The sequence below is a fragment of the Podarcis filfolensis genome (assembly GCF_964270895.1).
Source record: "Podarcis filfolensis genome assembly, chromosome: 12".
Classification (NCBI taxonomy): Eukaryota; Metazoa; Chordata; class Lepidosauria; order Squamata; family Lacertidae; genus Podarcis; species Podarcis filfolensis.
Genome location: NC_139614.1, coordinates 53,877,624 through 53,902,248, shown reverse-complemented (window position 1 = coordinate 53,902,248; position 24,625 = coordinate 53,877,624). Strand labels below are relative to the sequence as shown.

Genomic DNA, 24,625 nt, shown 5'->3' with positions numbered 1-24,625 from the left:
CTAACGAGTAAAACGTACAGGAATGAAAGGAGAGAACGATCAACGAGGGCAACGTGGGGCCAAGAAGACGGCGGTGGGGGTGGGGGGCAGGTGGAGCGGAGTCTGTGGCACGGCTTTCGCCCTGTGCTTTTCCCAAATTGGAAGCACATGGTTTCCTCTCTGCCTTTCCCCTTGTCCTGGTTTTACAGCGTCTTGCAATTAGCCACACGGCCTCCTCCTCTCCCTGCCCTGACTCTCTCGGCCTAATTATAGAGGGAGCCGCAGATACGGAGCCGCAAACATTCTTCGTGCTGCGATGAAGGAGAAGCGGCGGAGGGAAGAATAAAAATAATAATTTAAAAAAAACGGGTAACTGTAGAGAAGGATCCCATTTCGCTCCTGACTGCCCACCCTCCGCAAGCAACCTCGCCCTTCTCGGGTCACGATTTTGATGGAAGGATAATTAGAGGTTTGGGTCAAGCAGAGAGATGAGCCGGGGAAACAGAAAACCTAGAGATCAATGTTGAGAGAGTTTAAGAACTAAGGGTTTTAGCAGTAATGTTACAAAGGAGTATGTAAAAATGGGTTGTCAACAGGTGAGAATGTAAAGTCACAACATATTAAGATAAATGATTAAGATAAAAACAAAGATGGAAAGGATTTGCTGAATTAACTAATTGAACTAGAATACAAAAAAGGGAGGTGTGAGGAAGTCAAGGAAACAAGTAAATGAAAGATAAGCTATGGAAAAATTGATTTGTTTTTAATTTTTTATTTTCCAGTTTTTTGTAAAAAAAAATTATATTATTTTTCTTTTCTTATGTTTGCAATTCTTGAAATGTTAATAAATATTATTATATATATATATATAAAGAACTAAGGTACCGCTATACAGTGGTACCTCAGGTTAAGAACTTGATTCGTTCTGGAGTTCCGTTCTTAACCTGAAACTGTTCTTAACCTGAGGTACCACTTTAGCTAATGGGGCCTCCTGCTGCCGCCGCGCGATTTCTGTTCTCATCCTGAAGCAAAGTTCTTAACCTGAGGTACTATTTCTGGGTTGGCGCAGTCTGTAACCTGAAGCGTGTGTAACCTGAAGCGTCTGTAACCCGAGGTACCGCTGTATTTCTTTTGCAATTCACAGCAGGCAAAAAACCAGATTGACTGATGCCTGCAGAATGCACCAGTTCCTTAAACATGACATGAACTAAGCGAGCGGAGCCCTCTGACAAATCAGGAAAGCCAGTTGGACTTGCATTGTTTTAATGAGGTGCCTCTCATTGTTGCAGGGGGAGCAAAAAAGAAGTTCCGCTTGCCCTCCAGGCCTGTTTAAATGGTAGTGGCCCTGCAAAATGAGACATTGTCTTTCTCCCTCTCCCTCTTCCGTGCATCATCAGCTGCTAACTAAAGCTGTTCCCATTAATGAAAATAAATGGCTAGGAGATCTGTGCTTGAGTCTCGGCAGCCACTGGGCACAGCTCAGCTGCCTGGGCAGAGGCCAGAGATGAACGGTTCGGCCGCTGGCATGCTAGGAAGACGCAAAGCTGCCTTATACTGAATCATCGGTGCACCTGTCTCAATATTGTCTGCACAGACTGGCAGCATCCCTCCACCGTTTCGGCCCTAGCTGGGACCTTCTTCAGGAATTAAACATCTGACCTTCTGCAAGCACAGTAACCACTTTGCCACCCTTCCTCTAAAAGGCACATCACTACGTCAGAGAATCGGTCCACCTGGGCCAGTATTGCTTGCACAGGCTGGCAGCATCTCTCCACAGTTTCAGCCCTAGCCGGGACCTTCTTCAGGAATTAAACATCTGACCTTCTGCAAGCACAGTAACCACTTTGCCACCCTTCCTCTAAAAGGCACATCACTACATCAGAGAATCGGTCCACCTGGGCCAGTATTGCTTGCACAGGCTGGCAGCATCCCTCCACGGTTTCAGCCCTAGCTGGGACCTTCTTCAGGAATTAAACCTTCTGCATGCACAGCAACTACTTTGCCACCTTTCCTCTAAACGGCACATCACTACATCAGAGAATCGGTCCACCTGGGCCAATATTGCTTGCACAGGCTGGCAGCAGCGGGCTTTCAGACTAGGGGAGTTCCCACCCCAACCTGGGGACTGAACCTGGGACCTTATGGCATTTGAGTTCACCGGTCAAAAGAGACGGAAAGAACATCAGGAAGGATACTGTGTCCAGTTCTGGGCGCCACAAACCAAGGAGAATGTTGACAAGCTGGAAGGGGTGCAGAGGAGGGGAACTAAGATGATCAAGGCTCTGGAAACCAAGCCTGATGAGGAACGGTTGAAAGAGCTGGGGATGTTTAGCCTGGAAAAGAGGAGGCTGAGAGGAGATACGGGAGCCATCTTCAGATATCTCAAGGGTTGTCACAAGCTTCTTTTCTCCTGCTCCAGATAAAGGTAAAGGGACCCCTGACCATTAGGTCCAGTTGTGGCCGACTCTGGGGTTGCGGCGCTCGCTTTATTGGCTGAGGGAGCCGGCGTACAGCTTCCGGGTCATGTGGCCAGCATGACTAAGCCGCTTCTGGTGAACCAGAGCAGCGCACGGAAATGCCGTTTACCTTCCTGTCGGAGCGGTACCTATTTATCTACTTGCACTTTGACGTGCTTTCGAACTGCTAGGTTGGCAGGAGCAGGGACCGAGCAACGGGAGCTCACCCCGTCACAGGGATTCGAACCGCTGACCTTCTGATCGGCAAGTCCTAGGCTCTGTCCCCCTGCTCCAGATGGTGGGACCCAAAACAATGGTTTCAAGTTACAAGAAAGGAGATTCTGATGAAACATCAGAAGACCTTTCTGACAGTAAGAGCTGTTCATCAAGGACATGGTCTCCCTTGGAGGCTGGTGGACTCTCCCTCCTTGGAGGTTTCTAAGCAGAGGTTGGCTGGCCATCTGTCATGGATGCTCGAGTTGAGATCCCTTCGCTGCAGGGTAGCGCTGTGGTCTAAACCACTGAGCCTTGGGCTTGCCGATTGGAAGGTCGGCGGTTCGAATCCCCGCAACGGGGTGAGCTCCCATTGCTCAGTCCCTGCTCCTGCCAACCTAGCAGTTCGAAACCGCGTCAAAGTGCAAATAGATAAAGCCACTTCTGCCTTCAAAAGGAGGTGGAATTGTGGGCTTCACGCCTCCACCGGTGGCTGACTCTCACCCTCTGTGCGATTGAGGGAATCCCCGGCTGCATCATCCCCTGGCCAGCCAATCAGCTGGCTCAGGGGGAGCGGCCGGGGAATCTCCCTCTTTTCCTGCCTACCAGCTGTTCCTGTTTCCCCACCCTCCCGCCCTGTAAGGCTTTCGTTCCTTCACCTTGCTATGGACCTTGGTTGGTCGCTGTTGAGGGGCCTGGTAGGAACTTTTCCACTTGGCAAATTGGCACCAGCCACTTGGTTTTCGCCTACCTCGTAGCAAATCGTCACAACTTCCTTGGTATTGGCAGTTAGGCATTCGTATAGTTCTGTAGATGGAAAGAGGGGCGATAGGGCCGTCACCTGCCCTGCACATTGAAGGGTAGTCCGATAAAGGATTCTGGGGGGTGTGGCCCTGTCCGAAGCCTGGGGAGGTGAGGGCCTAAGGCACGCCCCCGAGCAGTGACCCCAGGGGAGCTCCTAGTTGATGTGCACCAGTAGGACTCCTCCTACTGGCGGTTAACCCTTCCTGGACTTCAGGCAGATGGGCTGAAGCCGGATAGTCGGTTAGGACCAATGCCTAAGCCAATACCGCTCATCACCTGTAACCAATAAAGTTGTGGCCTTATTTAGCCCATTTAGGTAAAGGGACCCCTGACCATTAGGTCCAGTCGTGGCCAACTCTGGGGTTGCGGCGCTTATCTCACTTTACTGGCCGAGGGAGCCGGCGTACAGCTTCCGGATCACGTGGCCAGCATGACTAAGCCGCTTCTGGCGAACCAGAGCAGCGCACGGAAACGCCGTTTACCTTCCTGTCGGAGCGGTACCTATTTATCTACTTGCACTTTGACTTGCTTTCGAACTGCTAGGTTGGCAGGAGCAGGGACCGAGCAATGGGAGCTCACCCTGTCACGGGGATTCGAACCGCCAACCTTGCGATCGGCAAGCCCTAGGCTCTGTAGTTTAACCCACAGCGCCAACCACGTCCCTTATTAACCTTAAATAATTGTGTCGTGTCTTTATTTCCACTGGGGGGAGGCGGGAATTCGCCACGCAAATAGGTACCGCTCTGGCGGGAAGGTAAACGGCGTTTCCGTGCGCTGCTCTGGTTTCGCCAGAAGCTGCTTAGTCATGCTGGCCACATGACCCGGAAAAACTGACTGCGGACAAATGCCGGCTCCCTCGGCCAGTAAAGCGAGATGAGCGCCGCAACCCCAGAGTCGTCTGCGACTGGACTTAACTGTCGGGGGTCCTTTACCTTTTTAAACAGAGGTTGTCTGGCCATCTGTCATGGATGCTTGAGTTGAGATGCCTTCACTGCAGCAGGTTGGACTAGATGACCCTCGGGTCCCTTCCCAGGCTACAATTCTATGATTCTACGCCTGATGGGCTCCCAAACCCTAATCTGGAGTTCTCCATCCTTTCTGAAAGCACTGCTGAGCTTCAGCTGAAGAGGTTCTGGATGACCTCCACATGCCAGTTTCGCTAGCCAGCTGGCCGCCGGCCGCAACTCGCTTTTATTTTGGAACCAGGTCTTCACGACGTCGCCACGGCATACCAAATTGCAACATTTTCTAAAGTATTTTGGGACTCCGGTGCCGGGTGATGTCACACGCAGATGTTTTGTGGTGCAGAGGAGATAAAAATAAAAACAAACAATGCCGAGCCCTCGGCATTGCAGCGGAGAGCGCATACTTTGACGCTAGCGTTTCGGAATCCCTCGGGGACGTGGCCTTTTGCCAAGCACACACAGACTCACACATGCCGGGTCTGGGCTCAGCGCTCAAATCCCCTCATTCTTCCCAGATGAGCCACCAGTTCGACGAGCACAAAACCTAATGCTTTTCATGTGTCCAACGACGGGAGTTGTGCCGTATTCCTGGTGGAAACACGCGCGCACTGATAAACACAAGACGCAAAGTGACTTCATCCCAATTGTGCAAGAAAACAACGTCCAAGCCAAGGATCGAAGGCAGGATTAGCATGTTTCCCTGACCGCGCCGCCAAAGTCCTGCTTTTTACACACGGAAAGAGTAAAAAAAGACGTTGCGTGAATTACATTTCCTGGATCTTTTCCCAATCTGGAGGGGCTCAAAAATGAAAGCCGGATGTTGGAAGCTTCAGCAGACACATAAACAGAATTCCGTGTTTACCAAGCACACTGTTAATCTGTGGAACTCATGGCCACTGGAGGCAGTGACGGCCACCAACTTGGATGAATTTTAAAAAGACAAATTTCAGGGACAGAGGGCTATTGACAAAAGACAAATTTCAGGGAGGAGAGGGCGATTGATGGCTCTGCTCTGCCTCTACAGCTGGAAGCAGGAACCGCAGGAGGGGAGAGGGCTCTTGTGTTCGAATCCTGCTTTTCCCATAATGGGCATAAGTGTGAAAACAGAATGCTAAACCAGAAGGGCCATTGGCCTGATCCTGAGCCGATGTTCCTAGGAAACGTTGCAAAAGGGGATGCCAAAACGCCTCTCGGATCCCAACCTGTCAATAACAACCCACCGGCCTGATCCAGCAGGAATTTCTTAGGAGTAAAAGCTGGTTTGGGGATTTTCAGCCTGCTGATCTGGCTGTCTCCTGGACAGGGAAAGGACAGCTCAGTGGCCGAGCGTCTGATTGGGCTGGGAGAAACTTCTTGCCTGAAACCCAGCCTCTGAAACCGGGGCTGAACTGGATGGCAAAATAGCTGAAAACCAGGGCTTTCCCACGGGATGCGGGTGGCACTGTGGGTTAAACTACAGAGACTAGGACTTGCCGATCAGAAGGTCGGCGGTTCGAATCCCTGCGACGGGGTGAGCTCCTGTTGCTCGGTCCCTGCTCCTGCCCACCTAGCAGTTCAAAAGCACATCAAAGTAGATAAATAGGTACCGCTCCGGCGGGAAGGTAAACGGCGTTTCCGTGCGCTGCTCTGGATCGCCAGAAGCGGCTTAGTCATGCTGGCCACATGACCCAGAAGCTGTACGCCGGCTCCCTTGGCCAGTAAAGCGAGATGAGCGCCGCAACCCCAGAGTCGACCACGACTGGACCTAATGGTCAGGGGTCCCTTTACCTTTAGGGCTTCCCCACGCTTTGTGATCATTACAGACGACTCCCCGATGCAAGCAGGACTCGAACCCAAGAGCAGCTCTTCCCTCCTGCCGTTTCGAGTAACTGGTATTAGAAACGTTGCCTCCTTCAGGTACAGAGGCAGTGCTAGAAGACATCGATAAGCTCTCTGCTCTGTGAATTTGTCCAATCTTCTTTTAGATCCATCGAGGCTGGTGGTAGGGAGTTCCGCAGGTTAACGGTGCGCTTTGAGACAGAACAGCATGGCACGAAGGCATCAGTTTCTGGAGTTACATGACCGTTACACAACCATTGGGTACCTATGGCCTTCCTTTCAGAGCAAATGAAAACTATTTGGTCCTCCCTCTAATTTATTTACGTGGCAAGATCCCAAGGTTGAACAAAGACATTTGACACCAGTATTTGGTTAATGGGCTAAAAAAAAGGCCACAACTTTATGGGTTACAGATTGTGAGCGGTATTCAACCTGTGGGTCCCCAGATGTTGTTGGACTACAACTCCCATCATCCCTCAGCTCTGGCCTTGCTAGCTAGGGGTGATGGGAGTTGTAGTTCAACAGCATTTGGGGACCCACAGGTTGAGAAAGGCTGGTTTAGGCATTGGACCTAACTGACTACAGTGGTTTTAAGTTTTTCATGTATGCTCAGTCTAAGGTTTTGTTTTTTAAAAAAAACAGTTTAACCATATCATTTAAGAAACATGATTACATATGCTATAATGTTATTGTTTTAGTTAAATAAATTGTTTAAATTGTCATGGAGGAAATGATTATATTTCTCCTTCCAATAAAGTACAGCAGAAAATTTGCCAACTGTTTATATTTGGACAACTTTTAAACCTCACCATAATTTCACAATTATCTGTCAATGTATTTCTAATAGTATAAACGAATCAGTAATTTTTGATGTATCTGTAAAAACCACTCTGAAAATGTATCATTACAAAAATGAAACCTTCGTCTGGTTGTCGATATTAAGATGATACCAGCAAGGACGAGTCTTTCGGCAAGAAAGATGATTTAAATCAAGTCTGACTGGCTAGTGATTTAAATCAAGTCTTACGGACTAGTGATTTAAATCGTGATTTGATTTAAATCAAATCCACCCTGCTGGGGAGGCGGCTTCTGTTGCTGTTTTCTCTGCCCTTTCCCATCACTCTCACACAACAAGGGGAGATTGTAGCAGGCTATTCCTGGTTGCTAAGCAACCACCACCGCTACCCTAACCAGGAAGTGGTCCCTGATGCTCCCAGGTTATCCTATTAATGTATCAGACGTGCAAGGCATCTGCATTTGCTGTCCTCCAGTTCCCAGACGGAGAGCATTCCCCTCTCTTTGCGGCTGGCGCAAACGGCTCCAAAAATGGTGACAGGGGAGGCTGTTTGTTCTGGCATGGGGACAGCCCAGGTTGTGAAGCCCATCGAGGCTCGAACTTTCTATACGGGGTCAGGTTTCAGAGGTATGTGGCTGGGGGATGTCCTGGCTCCCCGCCGCCTCTGCTCTTTCCAGGGAGTTTTTGAATGGAAGGAGAAATGAGGACGGTGGAGCAAAAAGCTCTTGCGCACTCCTCCGGCAGAAAGCAGGGGGTTTGTGTGTGAGCTCTGCGAGTGCGGCTTTCTCCCGACTGTAGTGCAGACTGTTTGAGGACCGGGACATTCGCAGGGAAACCAAAATGCTTGTTTACAAAGCTATTGTACTACCAACCTTACTGTGTGCTTGTGAAATGTGGACCACTTATAAACGCCATCTCCAACTCCTTGAAAGAGTCCATCAACGGTGTCTCCGAAAAATCTTACACATCACTTGGAAAGACAGGCGAACATAGCTATCAACTTTTCCCTTTTCTTGAGAGGAATCCTATTTGGAATAAGGGAATTTCCCTTAAAAAAAGGGAAATGTTGACAGCTATGCAGGCGAACTAATACCAGTGTACTGGAAGAAGCAAAGATCACCAGTGTTGAAGCAATGATTCTTCAACATCGACTTCGTTGGACTGGTCATGTTGTGCGGATGCCTGATGATCGTCTTCCAAAGCAACTACTCTATTCTGAACTTAAAAACGGAAAGTGTAATGCTGGTGGTCAAGACCTCAATAAAAGAGGTTCAAAGGTTCTCTAGGCAAATCTTAAAAAATGTAGTATAAACACCGACAACTGGGAAACACTGGCCTGTGAGCGGTCTAATTGGAGAACAGCCTTTACCAAAGGTGTCATGGGCTTTGAAGACACTCGAACTCAGGACGCAAGGGAGAAACGAGCTAAGAGGAAGGCACGCTTGGCAAATCCACACCGTGATCAACTCCTGCCCGGAAACCATGTCCCCACTGTGGAAGGACGTGTGGATCCAGAATTGGCCTCCACAGCCACTTACGGACTCACTGTTAAAACCGTGTTTATGGAAGACAATCTTTTTCGGCTACGAGGGATCACCAGAGAGATGAGGATGGAGGACTAGATGGGCCTCTGGCCTGATCCTGCTGGAGCCTTCATATGTTCCTAACCAGGCAAGGTGATAACCCAACATTCCTGCAGTGCTTACTTAATTCCTGAGTCCAGGTCACAGGCTCACCCTGTTCATACCCAGATGTGTCCTTAAGGCAGGATTTGTGAGCACAGAGACAATGGGTAGGCTTTTCCCATTTCCATCCAAACTGCAGAGGAATATTTGAGATCACTGAAAGAGTCAAAATGGCTTTAAGACTGTTTCCCTGTATTGTGATACCTCGGGTTACGAACTTAATTTGTTCCAAAGGTCCGTCCTTAACCTGAAACTGTTCTTAACCTGAAGCTCCACTTTAGATAATGGGGCCTCCCACTGCCGCCATGCAATTTCTGTTCTCATCCTGAGGTAAAGTTCTTAACCCGAGGTACCATTTCTGGGTTAGCAGAGTCTGTAACCTGAAGTGTTTATAACCCGAGGTACCACTGTACCGTTTTAGACATGTGGTTTATATATTTATGCATGTGTTTGCCTGGTACATTTATGAACATTTATTTTCTATCTTAGACCTTATCATTTTCATAACAGTGGCATGCATAACTGCATCAGCCTCTACTACATGACATCTAATATGCCTTTTCCTCAAACTGAAAAGTCCCAAAGCTCCTCGACGGTTTTGGTGGCCCTTTTCTGAACCTTCTCCAACCACGCAGGGTCCGTCTTGGTATGCTACGTTGGCAGATATTTTGCAAGGCAGGCAAGCGACAGAATCGGCACAAGGAGGAAAGCGGAGGCTCTCCCATCAGCTCCCTCCATCAGCCCACCTCCATATTCTCCCACTAGCCCAGCAGCTGCCACCAAAAAGGACCCATCTCGCCTCTGTCCTCTGGAGCCGATGCGTAACCCCTTCCCCCGGCCCCCTGGAAACGGCGCCAAGCGGAACTTGAATCGGCAGCGCTGGGTTTTTATGACCCGCGTGATATTTTACTCTGTTGGCATGCCCCGAAACCACAGGTATCTGACCCCAGTCTCGAGGCCCATAACTTTGATTAATGTCTTCATTCACGGGCCGTGCGTTCTGTAAACATGCACGTTGCAGCCAGAGGCCTTCGGGCGCAAGCATCTGATGTGGCAAATTCCCCGTGTTCCCCCGACTTTCTCCACGTTCTCCGCCCTGCCAGAGGTCCTCCGTTTTTAACACAGTCACCGCTGCCCCCCTTCTGCCCTCCGAAGCTGCGTCAAGGAGAAAGGTGGAGGGGGGGGCTGGGGGTTGTAACGGCAGAGGGGGAGAAGGAGGAAGGTGGTGCGGTCTACTTTTGGGAGGGAGAAAGCTCCAAACTGGGGACAACAAGGGAACCAGTGTGCAAAGGGCGCATGAAACCTGCAGTGTAATTCAGAGGCTCGCGATGACGTCTCCACTCACAGCTCGTCAGCCACGTTGCTGATGCGTCTTAAGAGCAGGAAGCAGTGAGAGCATAGACATGCACATTAAGAACATAGGAAGAGCCTGCCTAGCGGAACCTACGGATTCTGGACCGGACCTGGACTGTGGTTCTTGGGTTATCCCTGGGCCCAGCACACCTTGGAGGTTTCTAAGCAGAGGTCGGCGAGCCATCTGCCATGAATGCTGTAACTGAGATTTCTGCATAGAAGGCGGGTTAGACTAGAGAACCCTTGGGTGTCCCACAGAACTCTACTATTCTGCGATTCTATAAACCGGCAGCCCCATCTTCTGGGGGCTCGGGAATCGGGAATCCTATAATGTGTGTGGGGCCCCAGTTTTTGCAGATGCTTGAGCCTGCCCTGGCTCCAGATGCGGGGATGACCTCACTGCCTTCAGCTGGGCCATCACTTACAGCTGCTCCACTACCGGTTGGGTCAGGAGAGCTGGGCAGCCTCTGGGTCTAGTAACCCACCGACGTCTCCCGAGCTGCAGAGACTAAAGTCTGAGAGAAGGAGAGACCTGAGTACTCGCAGGAGGAGTGCTCGCCTTCGGGCAAGACAGGGAGGTGAGTCGCCGGGGGATCAGGACCGGCCGTTACCCTGTCAGAGATAAAAGGCTATCGGCCCTCGGCCCAGGTTGCGGGAGCAACATTGCTGTATGCTAGATCCTGCCTGAGACCCTGTGCCTGGCTTTGCCTGGCTTCTTGTGCTGGGCCTGTCGGACAGACGCCTCGTGGAATCCCTGGATTTGGGACCGGACCTGGACCGCATTGCTCAAGTTAACCCCTGGGCCCAGCACACTCCCTAAAATATCACTGATTTGCTCATTTCTATGTATAGGGTGGGATGGGATGTATAGACCAATAGGCCTATCCAGTCCAGAATCCTGTCCTGACAGTGGCCGACCCGATGCCTGTGGGAAACCAGCAAGCATGAGAGCAACTCTCCCCTCCTGTGGCAGTGAGTTCCATAGTTTACCTCTGTCCTGCATGAAGGACTTACCATATTTCACCGTCTATAAGACACCCTCGTGTATAAGACACCCCCTATTTTTGGGGACTCCGATTTAAGAAAATGGGGGGGGGGAGATGGCCCAGACTTGTTGAGCTTTTTGGGAGGGTGGGAGCGCCTGACCAATCGCTGACAACAAATGCCGTTCGACTGCCCGCTCGCCAGACCGCCACCCTATCAACAGCAGCCCTTGCCGCGTACACCAATCAAAATCCCTATCACCGATGACCATCTCCTGCTCATGGAAACAACCAATGACCAGTCTACGCTCGGTGCTATCTGTGTATAAGACACTCCCAAATTTTTTTATGTATGCTACAACGGCAGCAAGAATACTTATAGCAAAGCACTGGAAGACACAAGATCTACCCACTCTGGAAGAATGGCAGATGAAGTTGATTGACTGTATGGGACTGGCAGAAATGACCGGCAGAATCCGCGACCAGGGAGAAAAGTCAAGCAGAAGAAGATTGGAAGAAATTTAAGGACTATTTACAGAAATACTATAAAATTAATGAACTTTGAAAAGATGTTGGTTTGAGCTTTGGTGGTCTCTAGCTGTTATGATAAAGATAATGGGGACTAAAATTCTTTAAGTTATTATTTAAAAAAAAAAAGTTGAATGAAAATAAGGCTTATTTTAAAAGGAGTGTTAAGAGATTAGGATTTGCTGAATTAACAGGTTGAACTAGAGAACAAGAAGGGGAGGTATGAGGAAGTCAAAGAAATATGTTATTCAAAGATTGTTATCGAAATTGATTTGTTTTTAATATTTTTCTTTTTCTTTTTCTTTTTGTGTTTATATAAAATTGGAAAATCTAATAAATATTTATATATATAAAAAAAGACACTCCCAAATTTTGGACACTATCTTTTAGGAAAAATACCTAGTCTTATAGGGCACACAGACGGCACTGTGGGTTAAACCACAGAGCCTAGGACTTGCCAATCAGCAGGTCGGCGGTTCGAATCCCTGTGACAGGGTGAGCTCCCGTTCCTCAGTCCCTGCTTCTGCCAACCTAGCAGTTCGAAAGCACGTCAAAGTGCAAGTAGATAAATAGGTACTGCTCCTGCGGGAAGGTAAACGGCATTTCCGTGCGCTGCTCTGGTTCGCCAGAAGCGGCTTAGTCATGCTGGCCACATGACCCGGAAGCTGTACGCCGGCTCCCTCGGCCAGTAAAGCGAGATGAGCACCGCAACCCCAGAGTCGTCCGCGGCTAGACCTAATGTTCAGGGGTCCCTTTACCTTTACCTAGTCTTATACACAGAAAAAATATGGTATCGAGTGCCGGCTTACCCATAGGTGCCATGGGTGCGGGGCACCCGGGCACCAGGCTCTCAGGGATGGCAGGCTGAGAGCCTGGGGTCCAAGAGTTGAGTCCAGGAAAGTACCAGCCAATCGATCAAAGCGCTGCGGCGGGCTGTTCTGCCCAGGTTCAGGGGTGACCAGGCCAGCAAGACACTGAGGCGGCCAGACGGCTCCACCCTCCTGCACGCCTGGGACTGGGCAACTGGGGCGGGTGGGTGGATCTTTGCACCCTGGTGCCGCGTTTGCTTAAGACAGCCCTGATGGTATCTGTCCTGAACCTTCCGGCATTCAGTTTTGTTGGGTAACGTTGCTTGAGCCGATGGGAGATGAAATAGGATTGTTGGTTATTCCAGGAACCCACCACAAAGAGACTCCGATGTTGGCACAACTCCTGGGTTGGTCAAAGCTCCTGGGAGCCTCTTCTCTTGGTCACTGACATGCTAAGCTCTGGGATATGAGTCACCGTATCATGGACACATCCTTTTGGTGTCCTCCTTGGGTGGGCTGGACTCAAACCAACATTCCCCGCGACCAGTTCTCCTCTTTCTCCCATGGGGTAAGGAGGCCACAAGCATGACATACATTTGAACCCAATGATACCACTTCAAATGGCTATGATTTTCCCCAAAGGATTCTGGGAGCTGTTGTTAACAGTGCTGAGAGCTGTCAGGAGACCCCTATTCCCCAACTCCTCGAAAGATTCCATCGACGGTGTCTCTGAAAATTTTTACACATCACTTGGGAAGACAGGCGAACTAATGTCAGTGTACTGGATGAAGCAAAGATCACCAGTGTTGAAGCAATGATTCTTCAACATCAACTTCGTTGGACTGGTCATCTTGTGTGGCTGCCTGATGATTGTCTACCAAAGCAACAACTCTACTCCAAACTTAAAAATGGAAAGCGTAATGCTGGTGGTCAACAAAAGACTGTCTCAAAGCAAATCTTTAAAAAAATGTAGTATAAACACCAACAATTGGGAAACACTGGCCTGAGAGCGCTCCAATTGGAGAACAGCCTTTTCCAAAGCTGTCATGGGCTTTGAAGGCACTCGAACTCAGGACGCAAGGGAGAAACGTGCTAAGAGGAAGGCACACTTGGCAAATCGACACCGCGATCAACTCCCGCCCAGAAAACAATGTCCCCACTGTGGAAGGACTTGTGGATCCAGAATTGGCCTCCACAGTCACTTACGGACTCATTGTTAAAACCGTGTTTATGGAAGACAATCTTTTTCGGCTATGAGGGATCGCCAGAGAGATGAGGATGGAGGACTAGATGGGCCTCTGGCCTGATCCTGCTGGAGCCTTCATATGTTCCTAACCAGGCAAGGTGACAACCCAACATTCCTGCATTGGTGGGGGTTGGACTGGATGACCTCTGGGTTCCCACCCAACTCTATGATTCCATGGCCGCACACTTCTGAAGAGCTCCCCCTGCTGGTTCAACCCTGCATAACTACCACCCAGGCCCCGCGACCAAAATATCCACAGAGTCAGAAACTAGATTCTCCGCGGACTTTCCTCGTTCGCTGGCTGGCAGGGAAACACACTTGGTCCAAGGTCCTGGCCTGGCGCCACGAAAGTGATGTCAGTGTTGGTGAAAGATTTAAAAGCTGCGACTTCACAGGCTGATCTTGCTCGGAATGCGTGGAATATCGCTGCACATATTGTACGGGGCCAGCCTGAGAATTTGAGATAGGGAGGGTGTCCCTATCATCAAAGCATTCAATATTGTGGCTCTGTTCTACAGTTGTACCTCGGGTTAAGTACTTAATTCGTCCCGGAGGTCCGTTCTTAACCTGAAACTGTTCTTAACCTGAAGCACCGCTTTAGGGAATGGGGCCTCCTGCTGCCGCCATGCCGCCGGAGCCCAATTTCTGTTCTTATCCTGAAGCAAAGTTCTTAACCTGAAGCACTATTTCTGGGTTAGTGGAGTGTGTAACCTGAAGCATATGTAACCTGAAGCGTATGTAACCCGAGGTACCACTGTATTACCTTCCTCACCATTGCTGTTCGCTTATCAGTCACCAGAGGGCAGGCTTCTCAACAGCTGCCCCAGGTAGAAGCTTTGCCCAAGGATGTCTCCATCCATGGAGGCAGCAGTGCTTCTGGACCAGTGCCGGATTTACGTAAAAGCTAAACAAGCTATAGCTTAGGGCTCCACTCTCTTGGCCCACTCCCCAAAATGGAGGGCTGAGTTTGGGGGTGCCTGCTCAAAGCATTAAAAAAAATCAAGACTCCTTGCACTCCACTCCCAATTTCTCTCCCCCCCCCCCGGAGACCCTGCCCTCTGCCTGCCCCTCTCAGAGCTGGTGTGTCATGTGGGGCTGGGCCTTGTGAGGTGCTGGAAGCAGCAGCCATGGAGAGGCCATGGGATGCTCCCTCACTATTGCTGCTCAGGAAAAGCACCAGTTCATCTGGTACGCAGGATGAAAGCCTCCCTGCCCGCGGACTGTCTCGCCAGAGCGGTGCATGCTCTGGTTATCTCCCTCTTGGATTACTGCAATGCGCTCTACGTGGGGCTACCTTTGAAGGTGAGCCGGAAACTACAACTAATCCAGAATGCAGCAGCCAGACTGGTGACTGGGAGCGGCTGCCAAGACCACACAACACCGGTCCTGAAAGACCTACATTGGCTCCCAGTACGTTTCCGAGCACAATTCAGAGTGTTGGTGCTGACCTTTAAAGCCCTAAACGGCCTCGGCTCAGTATACCTGAAGGAGCGTCTCCACCCCCATTGTTCTGCCCAGACACTGAGGTTCAGCTCCAAGGGCCTTCTGGCGGTTCCCTCCCTGCGAGAAGTGAGGTTACAGGGAACCAGGCAGAGGGCCTTCTCGGTGGTGGCGCCTGCCCTGTGGAACGCCCTCCCATCAGATATCAAGCAAATAAACTATCTGACTTCTAGAAGACACCTGAAGGCAGCCCTGTTTGAAGAAGTTTTGAATGTTTAATGTTGTATTGTTTTTTAATATTCTGTTGGGAGCTGCCCAGAGTGGCTGGGGAAACCCAGCCAGATGGGTGGGGTGTAAATTAATAATAATAATAATAATAATAATAATAATAATAATAATTATTATTATTATTATTATTATTTCTTCTCCCCAAGCTCACAGGCAGCAGCAATGGCAGGGGAAATAGAAGAAGAAGAGGAGTTTGGATTTGATATCCTGCTTTATCACTACCCGAAGGAGTCTCAAAGCGGCTAACATTCTCCTTTCCCTTCCTCCCCAACAACAAACACTCTGTGAGGTGAGTGGGGCTGAGAGACTTCAAGAAGTGTGACTGGCCCAAGGTCACCCAGAAGCTGCATGTGGAGGAGCGGAGACGCGAACCCGGTTCACCAGATTACGAGTCATAGAATCATAGAATCATAGAATCATAGAGTTGGAAGAGACCACAAGGGCCATCGAGTCCAACCCCCTGCCAAGCAGGAAACACCATCAGAGCACTCCTGACATATGGTTTTCAAGCCTCTGCTTAAAGACCTCCAAAGAAGGAGACTCCACCACACTCCTTGGCAGCAAATTCCACTGTCGAACAGCTCTTACTGTCAGGAAGTTCTTCCTAATGTTTAGGTGGAATCTTCTTTCTTGTAGTTTGGATCCATTGCTCCGTGTCCGCTTCTCTGGAGCAGCAGAAAACAACCTTTCTCCCTCCTCTATGTGACATCCTTTTATATATTTGAACATGGCTATCATATCACCCCTTAATCTCCTCTTCTCCAGGCTAAACATGCCCAGCTCCCTTAGCCGTTCCTCATAAGGCATCGTTTCCAGGCCTTTGACCATTTTGGTTGCCCTCCTCTGGACACGTTCCAGTTTGTCAGTGTCCTTCTTGAACTGTGGTGCCCAGAACTGTAGTACTGAGTCCACCGCTCTTAACCACTACACCACACTGGCTTAACCACTACACCACTAGGGACATTCTGGGATCGGATCCAAGATGGCTTTGGTAATTCCAGGACTGTCCCTGGAAAATCGGGACACTTGGAGGGTATGCCACCTCAACACACACAAACGACCACCACCTTCCATCTCCTTCGCCGAAGAGCCTGCATTGAATTGACTCAAGCTTGGCCAGCCGCCAGAGAGAGGCAGGCTGTTTGGCACGGCTTGTGCTGAGTCGGCCATCCTCGGCATCTTTTATCTCGCAGGCCTTTGCAAGACGCTGACTCAGCCCACAGGTGGATGAGGTCTACGTGCCCTCGCTGACCCCCCTCGCCCTCCTCGAACCTCCGTCTTGGTTCCATGCAAAGATAAGACATCAGCGGACCCGGAGGCCAGCAGTCAAAGTTCTGGCGGGTTGGTTCCCAATCGATAGGAGAAACTGAGCGCCCTGCAGGAGATGGGGAGGCAAGAAAGTCCCAGGGCGAACCCTTTACTTCCTTGAGCAGAGGAGTCTGGCAAAGACTTTTACCTGGGGGGTGACTAACGGGTGAGTCTCTGAAATCTACTCGGAGTCGAGAGTGGATTCCATGCTCTTTATTCAGCTCATAGTGGTGAGGAGGAATGGAAGTTCCCCTGAAATGTCTGCTTTATATACATTATTTACACAATGGGCCCCACGTGATTGGCTAATTCCGGGATTCTCCTGCAGGCCAATCAGGTTGCGGATTCACTTCCACCCGGAGTTGGATTGGGTGGCTCCTGCGGACCAATCAGACTGCTGCATTCTGAATCCTATTGTTCTAAGACCAATCAGACTGCTGCATTTTGGATCCTATTGTTCTAAGACCAATCAGACTGCTGCATTTTGGATCCTATTGTTCTAGGACCAATCAGACTGCTGCATTTTGGATCCTATTGTTCTAGGACCAATCAGACTGCTGCATTCTGAATCCTATTGCTCTAGGACCAATCAGACTGCTGCATTCTGAATCCTATTGTTCTAGGACCAATCAGACTGCTGCCTTCTGGATCCTATTCAACTCAGTACATAACAGTCTCCAAATAGCGGTCTCCCATCATCCCATATCTTTGGCCATGCTGGCAGGGCACGATGGGAACTGTAGTTCAACAACACCCCCAGCCTGGCAGCAGCGGAACTTTGGAACTCCCTGCCACTTCATGCCAGGAAGGCGTCTCCACTGTATTCTTTTTGGAGCCTGCTGGAGGCGTTCTTCTTTTGATGAGCCTATTTGGACGTTTAGGAAGTTCATAGGGAGTTTTTGTTTTGCTTTAGTCTATTCTGTTGCGGCTCCAGCCTTCCGCATGTTTTAACTTACGGCTGCAATCTTTTTAGCGACAGTCTTTTAGGGAAGCTTTTAATGTTTGATGCATTAGAGTGGTACCTCAGGTTAAGTACTTAATTTGTTCCAGAGGTCCGTTCTTAACCTGAAACTGTTCTTAACCTGAAGCACCACGTTAGCTAATGGGGCCTCCTGCTGCCACCACCGCACAATTTCTGTTCTCATCCTGAAGCAAAGTTCTTAACCTGAGGTACAATTTCTGGGTTAGCGGAGTCTGTAACCTGAAGAGTATGTAACCTGAAATGTATGTAACCCGAGGTACCACTGTATTATATTTTAGTGTTTTGTTGGAAGCCGCCCAGAGTGGCTGGGGAAGCCCAGCCAGATGGGCTGGGTATAAATAAATTATTATATATTTTCCAGAATAAATGAACACAAAAATCTGCTTAGCTCTCAGAACCGGAGTCAAGGACCCCCAGCCTAGCTGCCATATGTAGCCCTCCCAGGCTTTCGATCTGACCTCTGGGACCCTCTGCAGCCCATAATGTCCTCCCAGCCCAGCTGTGCCCTCTCTCTCTCCCTGTCGCTGGGCTGACATGCGTTCTCGAACTCTGGTCTGACTCAGCCGATGGATCTACGTGGAAATGTCTCGGCTTTCGCCACCCTCCTGGCTCATCCTGCGGTTTTTGCAGGGAGGCGAAAGTCAGGAGCCCCAGAGCAGAAAGCGATCTGAGGAATGGAAAGACAGAAGAGACGCAAACAGAGTTAATTGCGGCGAGTGGCGGAAGGCTGTGGAGAGCGAGAGGCAAGGAGCGATGACTGGAAATGAGGCAGAGAGCGAGCCGAAGAGTCATATGATGGGATAATTAAGGCTTATTCATGCGCTGTGTCGTGTGACACGCAACAGCGGCAGACGGGGTTGTACGAAGCAACGGCTTCGTGAGATGCTTTTGCAAGGGCAGTTCTGACATTTCCCTCTGCTCCTGAACGAAGCTCTTAAGGCCTGCAGCAGATCAGATCTAGCCTTGCGCTTGGATCCTGGAATAGTCAACATGGGGCATTCGAGAGGTTGCAGGTGACGACTCACGTGGCAATTGGCCACGCTCCCTGGGAATGATGGGAGTTGGAGTCTATGAAGGTTGTCTGTGATGTATTTGCAGGGTATCCCAGTACAGTGGTACCTTGGTTCTCAAACTTATTCCCTTCCGGAAGCCCGTTCTGTTAAGTTGTGGGTGAACATAGCAGACGACACAGCGATTCTTCAAACAGCTCTTGTTTATTCACAGGCCAGAACAGAACTGAACGGAAGGGTTCAGCCAGCCTGCTTAAATAGAGCTCCACTACAATGCAACTGTAACAACTTTCTGTAACTATCCAATCACTGAACGTCACTTTCAATCCCTTATTTGCATATGTGGACCTGAGTGAAAACTATCTACAGTATCCCCCTGCTGGCCCAGGGTGAGAACTTCAGTACATAACACGTTCCAAAACCAAGCGTTCCAAAACCAAGGTGCGCTTTCCCATAGAAAGTAATGCAAAACGGATTAATCCGTTCCAGACTTTTAAAAACAACCCCTAAAACAGCAGTTTAACACAGATTTTACTCTCTAACAAGCCATTGGTCCAGAAAATAAAAGCAATAAACAAGGTACTACAGTCACACAATCCATCTATCAGTAGCTGAACTGGGTTCCACACAGTTACAAAAACGAAACAAAAAAGAGCTGCAAACACAAAAACGCAAAATAAATAGCAAAAACAGACAGACCTCAGCATAACACTCAAAATCAGAAGTGTGGCATTCAAAACGGAGCATGTTCGGCTTCCAAAAAAGGTTCGCAAACACTTACTTCCAAGTCTGCAGTGTTTGGGTTTTACTCTCTAATGAGACTATTGGTCCATAAAATGAAAGCAATAACCAATGTGCTGTACTATAAAATAAATAAGCCGGTATTGTAGATGATGAAAATTAAAATTAATTTTTTTCTCACTTGCTCTGATGATTGTCATTGTTTAGATGGAGGGCTTTTATCCATTTCCGCAATCACACCATCAATCAATCAGTAGCGGAACTGGGATCCACAGAGTCACAAAAACAAATGAACCGATACATAATACCGGTTTTATAATATATATAAAATAAATAGCAAAACCAAAAGCGCCAAATACATTGGTACCTTGGTTCTCAAACTTAATCCGTTCCGGAAGTCCGTTTGACTTCAAAATGTTTGAAAACCAAGGCGCGGCCTCTGATTGGTGCAGGCGCCCAGGAAACAATAGCCGACAGCCGCATCGAACATTCGGCTTCCAGAAAACGCTTGAAAACCGGAACACTTACTTCTGGGTTTTTGGTGTTTGGGAACCAAGGCGTTTGAGTACCAAGGTACCACTGTGTATGGCTCACAAAGCCCAGGAGGCAATTGTGGCAGACCTTTCGGCCTCATAGGCGAAGGAGGAGGAACCCCATACTATGCAGCATAGAATATTGAGAGACTGTGAAGGAAGCAAAATCAGCCACTAGCCATAGCAATCAGCCACTAGGTAAAGGTAAAGGGACCCCTGACCATTAGGTCCAGTCGTGACCGACTCTGGGGTTGCAGTGCTCATCTCGCTTTATTGGCCGAGGGAGCCGGCGTACAGCTTCCGGGTCATGTGGCCAACATGACTAATCTGCTTCTGGCGAACCAGAGCAGCGCATGAAAACGCCGTTTACCTTCCCGCCGGAGCGGTACCCATTTATCTACTTGCACTTTGACGTGCTTTAGAGCTGCTAGGTTGGCAGGAGCAGGGACCGCACAACGGGATCTCACCCCATCACGGGGATTCGAACTGCCAACCTTCTGATCGTCAAATCCTAGGCTCTGTGGTTTAACCCACAGCGCCACCCGCATCCCTAATCAGCCACTAGCCATAGCAATAAAATAAATTAAAAAGGTACTGAAGATAGAGGTGAAAACATAAGTATAGAAAATACATTTTGGGGGTTTACATCAATAATCAAATAATAGATCTTATTCTAATTGCTAAAAACCTTGCAGTTTTTGCTGTCACCTGATCATCTTGATCTGCTGAAATAAAGGACATTGTAGGCAATGGTTGAGTGACCAGTCATGGGCAATAATAGAGGAGTAATAGCCTCGCTGCTCAAATCTTTATAAAAAATCCTCTCCTGCACATTTGAAAGTAACAAAGCGTTTATTGTTTCCTGACACAAGAAAAGCTAAATGCTGCTATCTACTATCGACTTCAAGTCTCTGCAGTAAAGATACATAGGTACAGAAAAATCCACTATCTCCATGCTAGCTGTGTAAAAACCCACAGTCTCTTCCCTTGACCAGTTCAGAGTCAGACCCGGACACACAAACAGGACTTGCCCCAGGCCAGGGCACAGCTGACCAGGCACAACATCAAGGCATAGACGTAATGATAGCAAAATGCCCTAGGGACTATTACAGGTCTCTCCCCACTTATCTGCAAGGTGAGAGCTGAGTGCAGGGTGTAGACCAAAGGTGGACAAAGTGCCCCAGAAGGAACAGGATGTGTCCCCCACCAGAGGTACTAGTAAAGGTAAAGGGACCCCTGACCATTAGGTCCAGTCGTGACTGACTCTGGGGTTGCGGCACTCATCTCGCTTTATTGGCCACGGGAGCCGGCGTACAGCTTCCCGGTCATGTGGCCAGCATGACCAAGCCGCTTCTGGCAAACCAGAGCAGCGCACGGAAACGCCGTTTACCTTCCCACCAGAGCGGTACCTATTTATCTACTTGCACTTTGACGTGGTTTTGAACTGCTGGGTTGGCAGGAGCAGGGACTGAGCAACGGGAGCTCACCCCATCGCGGGGATTCAAACCGCCAACCTTCTGATCGGCAAGTCCTAGGCTCTGTGGTTTAACCCACAGCGCCACCCGCGTCCCACCAGAGGTACTAACCCTCCCCAACACCCCATACATTATTTTTGTTGTTTAGTCGTGTCCAACGCTTCGTGACCCCCTGGACCAGAGCACGCCAGGCACTCCTGTCTTCCACTGCCTCCCGCAGTTTGGTGAAACTCATGCTGGTAGCTTCGAGAACACTGTCTTTACATTATGCCTAATTATACATTACACAGACACCTATACATGGCACAGATACAATACACTAACAGAAGGGGATGGATTTATTTCCTTTATTGTGTAAGCCACCTGCAATCAGCACTGGTGACCTGAATTATTCACACCTCTGGTTAAATATTCAAAGTGGATTTTGAAAATGGGGCCTACGCACTGAGTGGGGTGTGTGTGTGTAAGACAATTGCTATTTTCCAAGATTATCTTCTCTTTCTCTCCCTGCCCCCGCCCGTGTTTAATATTCTCCCAGGATTTCAGATTCAATTTTTCTTACAGCTGGTTTGACAATGCACTGACTCTAATTCAATTACTAACAGCGCACCGGTAATTGTTTGGACTTCAGGCAGGTACTGATTCCTCCACGCATTTATTGCTTTCTGCCAGCCAGCTCTACATGTTTTTATTTATTTTAGTAAATCTCCTTTTTGTCAGCTTTAAGCAACAATAGCCCACCAGAAGCCCCCCCCCCTCAAGCACTGGGGATTTAACAAACGAACAGAAAACCCTAAAGGGAGATACATTCCAAAGAAAACATTAGGGAAAGTTTGCTACAGTATCTGCAAAGGCAAAAAAAACCCCAATCAAACCAGCTGCGAGCTGCAAGCTCTTCATGGATTTTGTATTTGATAGCGTTGGAAGGGAACCCAAGGCTCATCTAGACCAACCCTGCAATGCATTCTCTGTATTTGAGAGTAGGATCCAACAGGCTTCAAAACAAGTATTGCAAGTCCACAAAATAATAAAATGACACTATCCAGCAGTGTTTTTGAGTGCAGTCGTACCTTGGAAGTCAAATGGAAGTCCATTCGGATTCCAAAACGTTTGGAAACCAAAGCGCAGCTTCTGATTGGCTGCAGGAAGCTCCTGCAGCCAATCGGAAGCCCCGTCAGACATTTGGCTTCCAAAAAGAGTTCGCAAACCGGAACAGTCCTTTTCAGGTTTGTGGCATACGGGAGCCAAAACGTCCGAGAACTCAGCTGTTTGAAAACCAAGGTACGACTGTACTGCTTAAATACTCGTGACGACTGTTCACCTCCACAGCCTACGAGTGTTCTAAATGTGCAAGGAATCTCCACGGAAAGAGGGAAGATTCACACCTCCCTCCTGCCGAATCCGCTGCAAACAAAGTCGGACATTCATCTCTCAGGCATGCGTATCAAAAACATATCATAAGACAGTAGGAAACGTCTTGCTCGATCAGTTCATTCGGCTCCCAGCAGAAGCCAGCCAGATCTTTCTGGAAGAAAAATGAGCTGGGCGTGAAGCTGTGAGCTGTTTCACTCCCTTTCCAGCACCAGGCAATATTCTAGATACAGTGGTACCTTGGTTCTCAAATGCCTTGGTACTCAAACAGCTTGGAACCCAAACACTGCAAACCTGGAAGTAAGTGTTCCGGTTTGCGAACTTTTTTCAGAAGCTGAACGTGCTCTGTTTTGAGTGTTACGCTTCCGATTTGAGCGCCACACTTCCGTTTGACTGTAACGCTGAGGTCTGTCTGTTTTTGCTATTTATTTTGCGTTTTTGTTTTCGTGGCTCTTTTTGTTTTGTTTTTGTGACGGTGTGGAACCCAGTTCAGCTACTGATGGATTGATTGATTGTGTGCCTGCAGTACATTGTTCATTGCTCTCATTTTATGGACCCATGGTCTCGTTAGACAGTAAGATTCATGTTAAATTGCTGTTGTAGGGTTTTTGTTTTGCGACTGACGTGGATCCAACTGCGACCACGTGGAGATCCAAATTAGTCAGACTTTATTCAGTAATGCTTAACAGCACAGATGCAAAAGGGTCTGTAGGAATATTTCCATTAGCGCACCCCTTATACAGTGGTACCTCGGGTTACAGACGCTTCAGGTTACAGACTCCGCTAACCCAGAAACAGTACCTCAGGTTAAGAATTTGCTTCAGGATGAGAACAGAAATCGCACAGGAGGCCCCATTAGCTAAAGTGGTACCTCAGGTTAAGAACAGTTTTAGGTTAAGAACGGACCTCCGGAACGAATTAAGTTCTTAACCCAAGGTACCACTGTATAAGAAATATATGTCATCTTAACTGTTTATTCATAGGCCAACCACCTTCTGCAACCCAAGCACCTCACCATCTCTCATCCAACAACAGTCCTTAAAAACACTTACTCTACCCATTCTTTGCTGATTTCCGGAATATTAGCCGTGTTTCGCCATCCTAGGTAGTTTTTTATATTAATTTTGCTGTAAAAATGTGTGAGATTACGATATTGTATTTATTTGCATTACCTGAGCCTGTTCTACTGATGAAGCCTAGGATGGCAAAACAAGGCTAATATTCCGGAAATCCGTGTCTTAGGCTCTGTGAAAGGATTCTGTAGAACTGTAACAACCCTTCATGTGGATTATTGGACCCTATGAACAGGCAGGTGGAATAGACACTTATACATGTATGGACCTTATGCATGAACTGACTAGAGAATGAACTGATCCACTGGGTCTTCTGCTTTTCCCGTTGAACTTTATGAGACGTCCGCTGAAATCTACAATTTGATACAATGAACAGTGTACCTTATTTATTCAAAAATACAGCCGGTTACGTCTTGTGTGTTTATTAAGTATGTTTCATGTAGCCATAGGTTTGTTGTTGTTGTTTTGTTCTGATTGTGGACTAGGCATGTGGTCACAACTGGAACCACGTCGGTCGCAAAACACGCCAGGCAAATTTCTAACACTGTTCAATGCTAAAGCCTGGGTTTCCCAGGGGGAAGTCAGGGAGAGAAATGGAGGTGTGGAGACCCTACCTGCCTGCGGACTGTCTCACCAGAGTGGTGCATGCTCTAGTTATCTCCCGCCTGGACTACTGCAATGCGCTCTACGTGGGGCTGCCTTTGAAGATGACCCGGAAACCGCAATTAATCCAGAATGCGGCAGCTAGACTGGTGACTGGGAGCGGCCG

The 24,625-nt window shown here is 48.8% G+C and overlaps 1 protein-coding gene across 1 annotated transcript in view; it reads right to left on the bottom strand.

Annotated features, from left to right (window-relative positions):
* The window catches only part of PTH1R (parathyroid hormone 1 receptor), a 125,605-nt gene that overhangs the window by 85,799 nt on the left and 15,181 nt on the right, over positions 1 to 24,625 (bottom strand). The gene's annotated exons all lie outside the window — the stretch shown is intronic.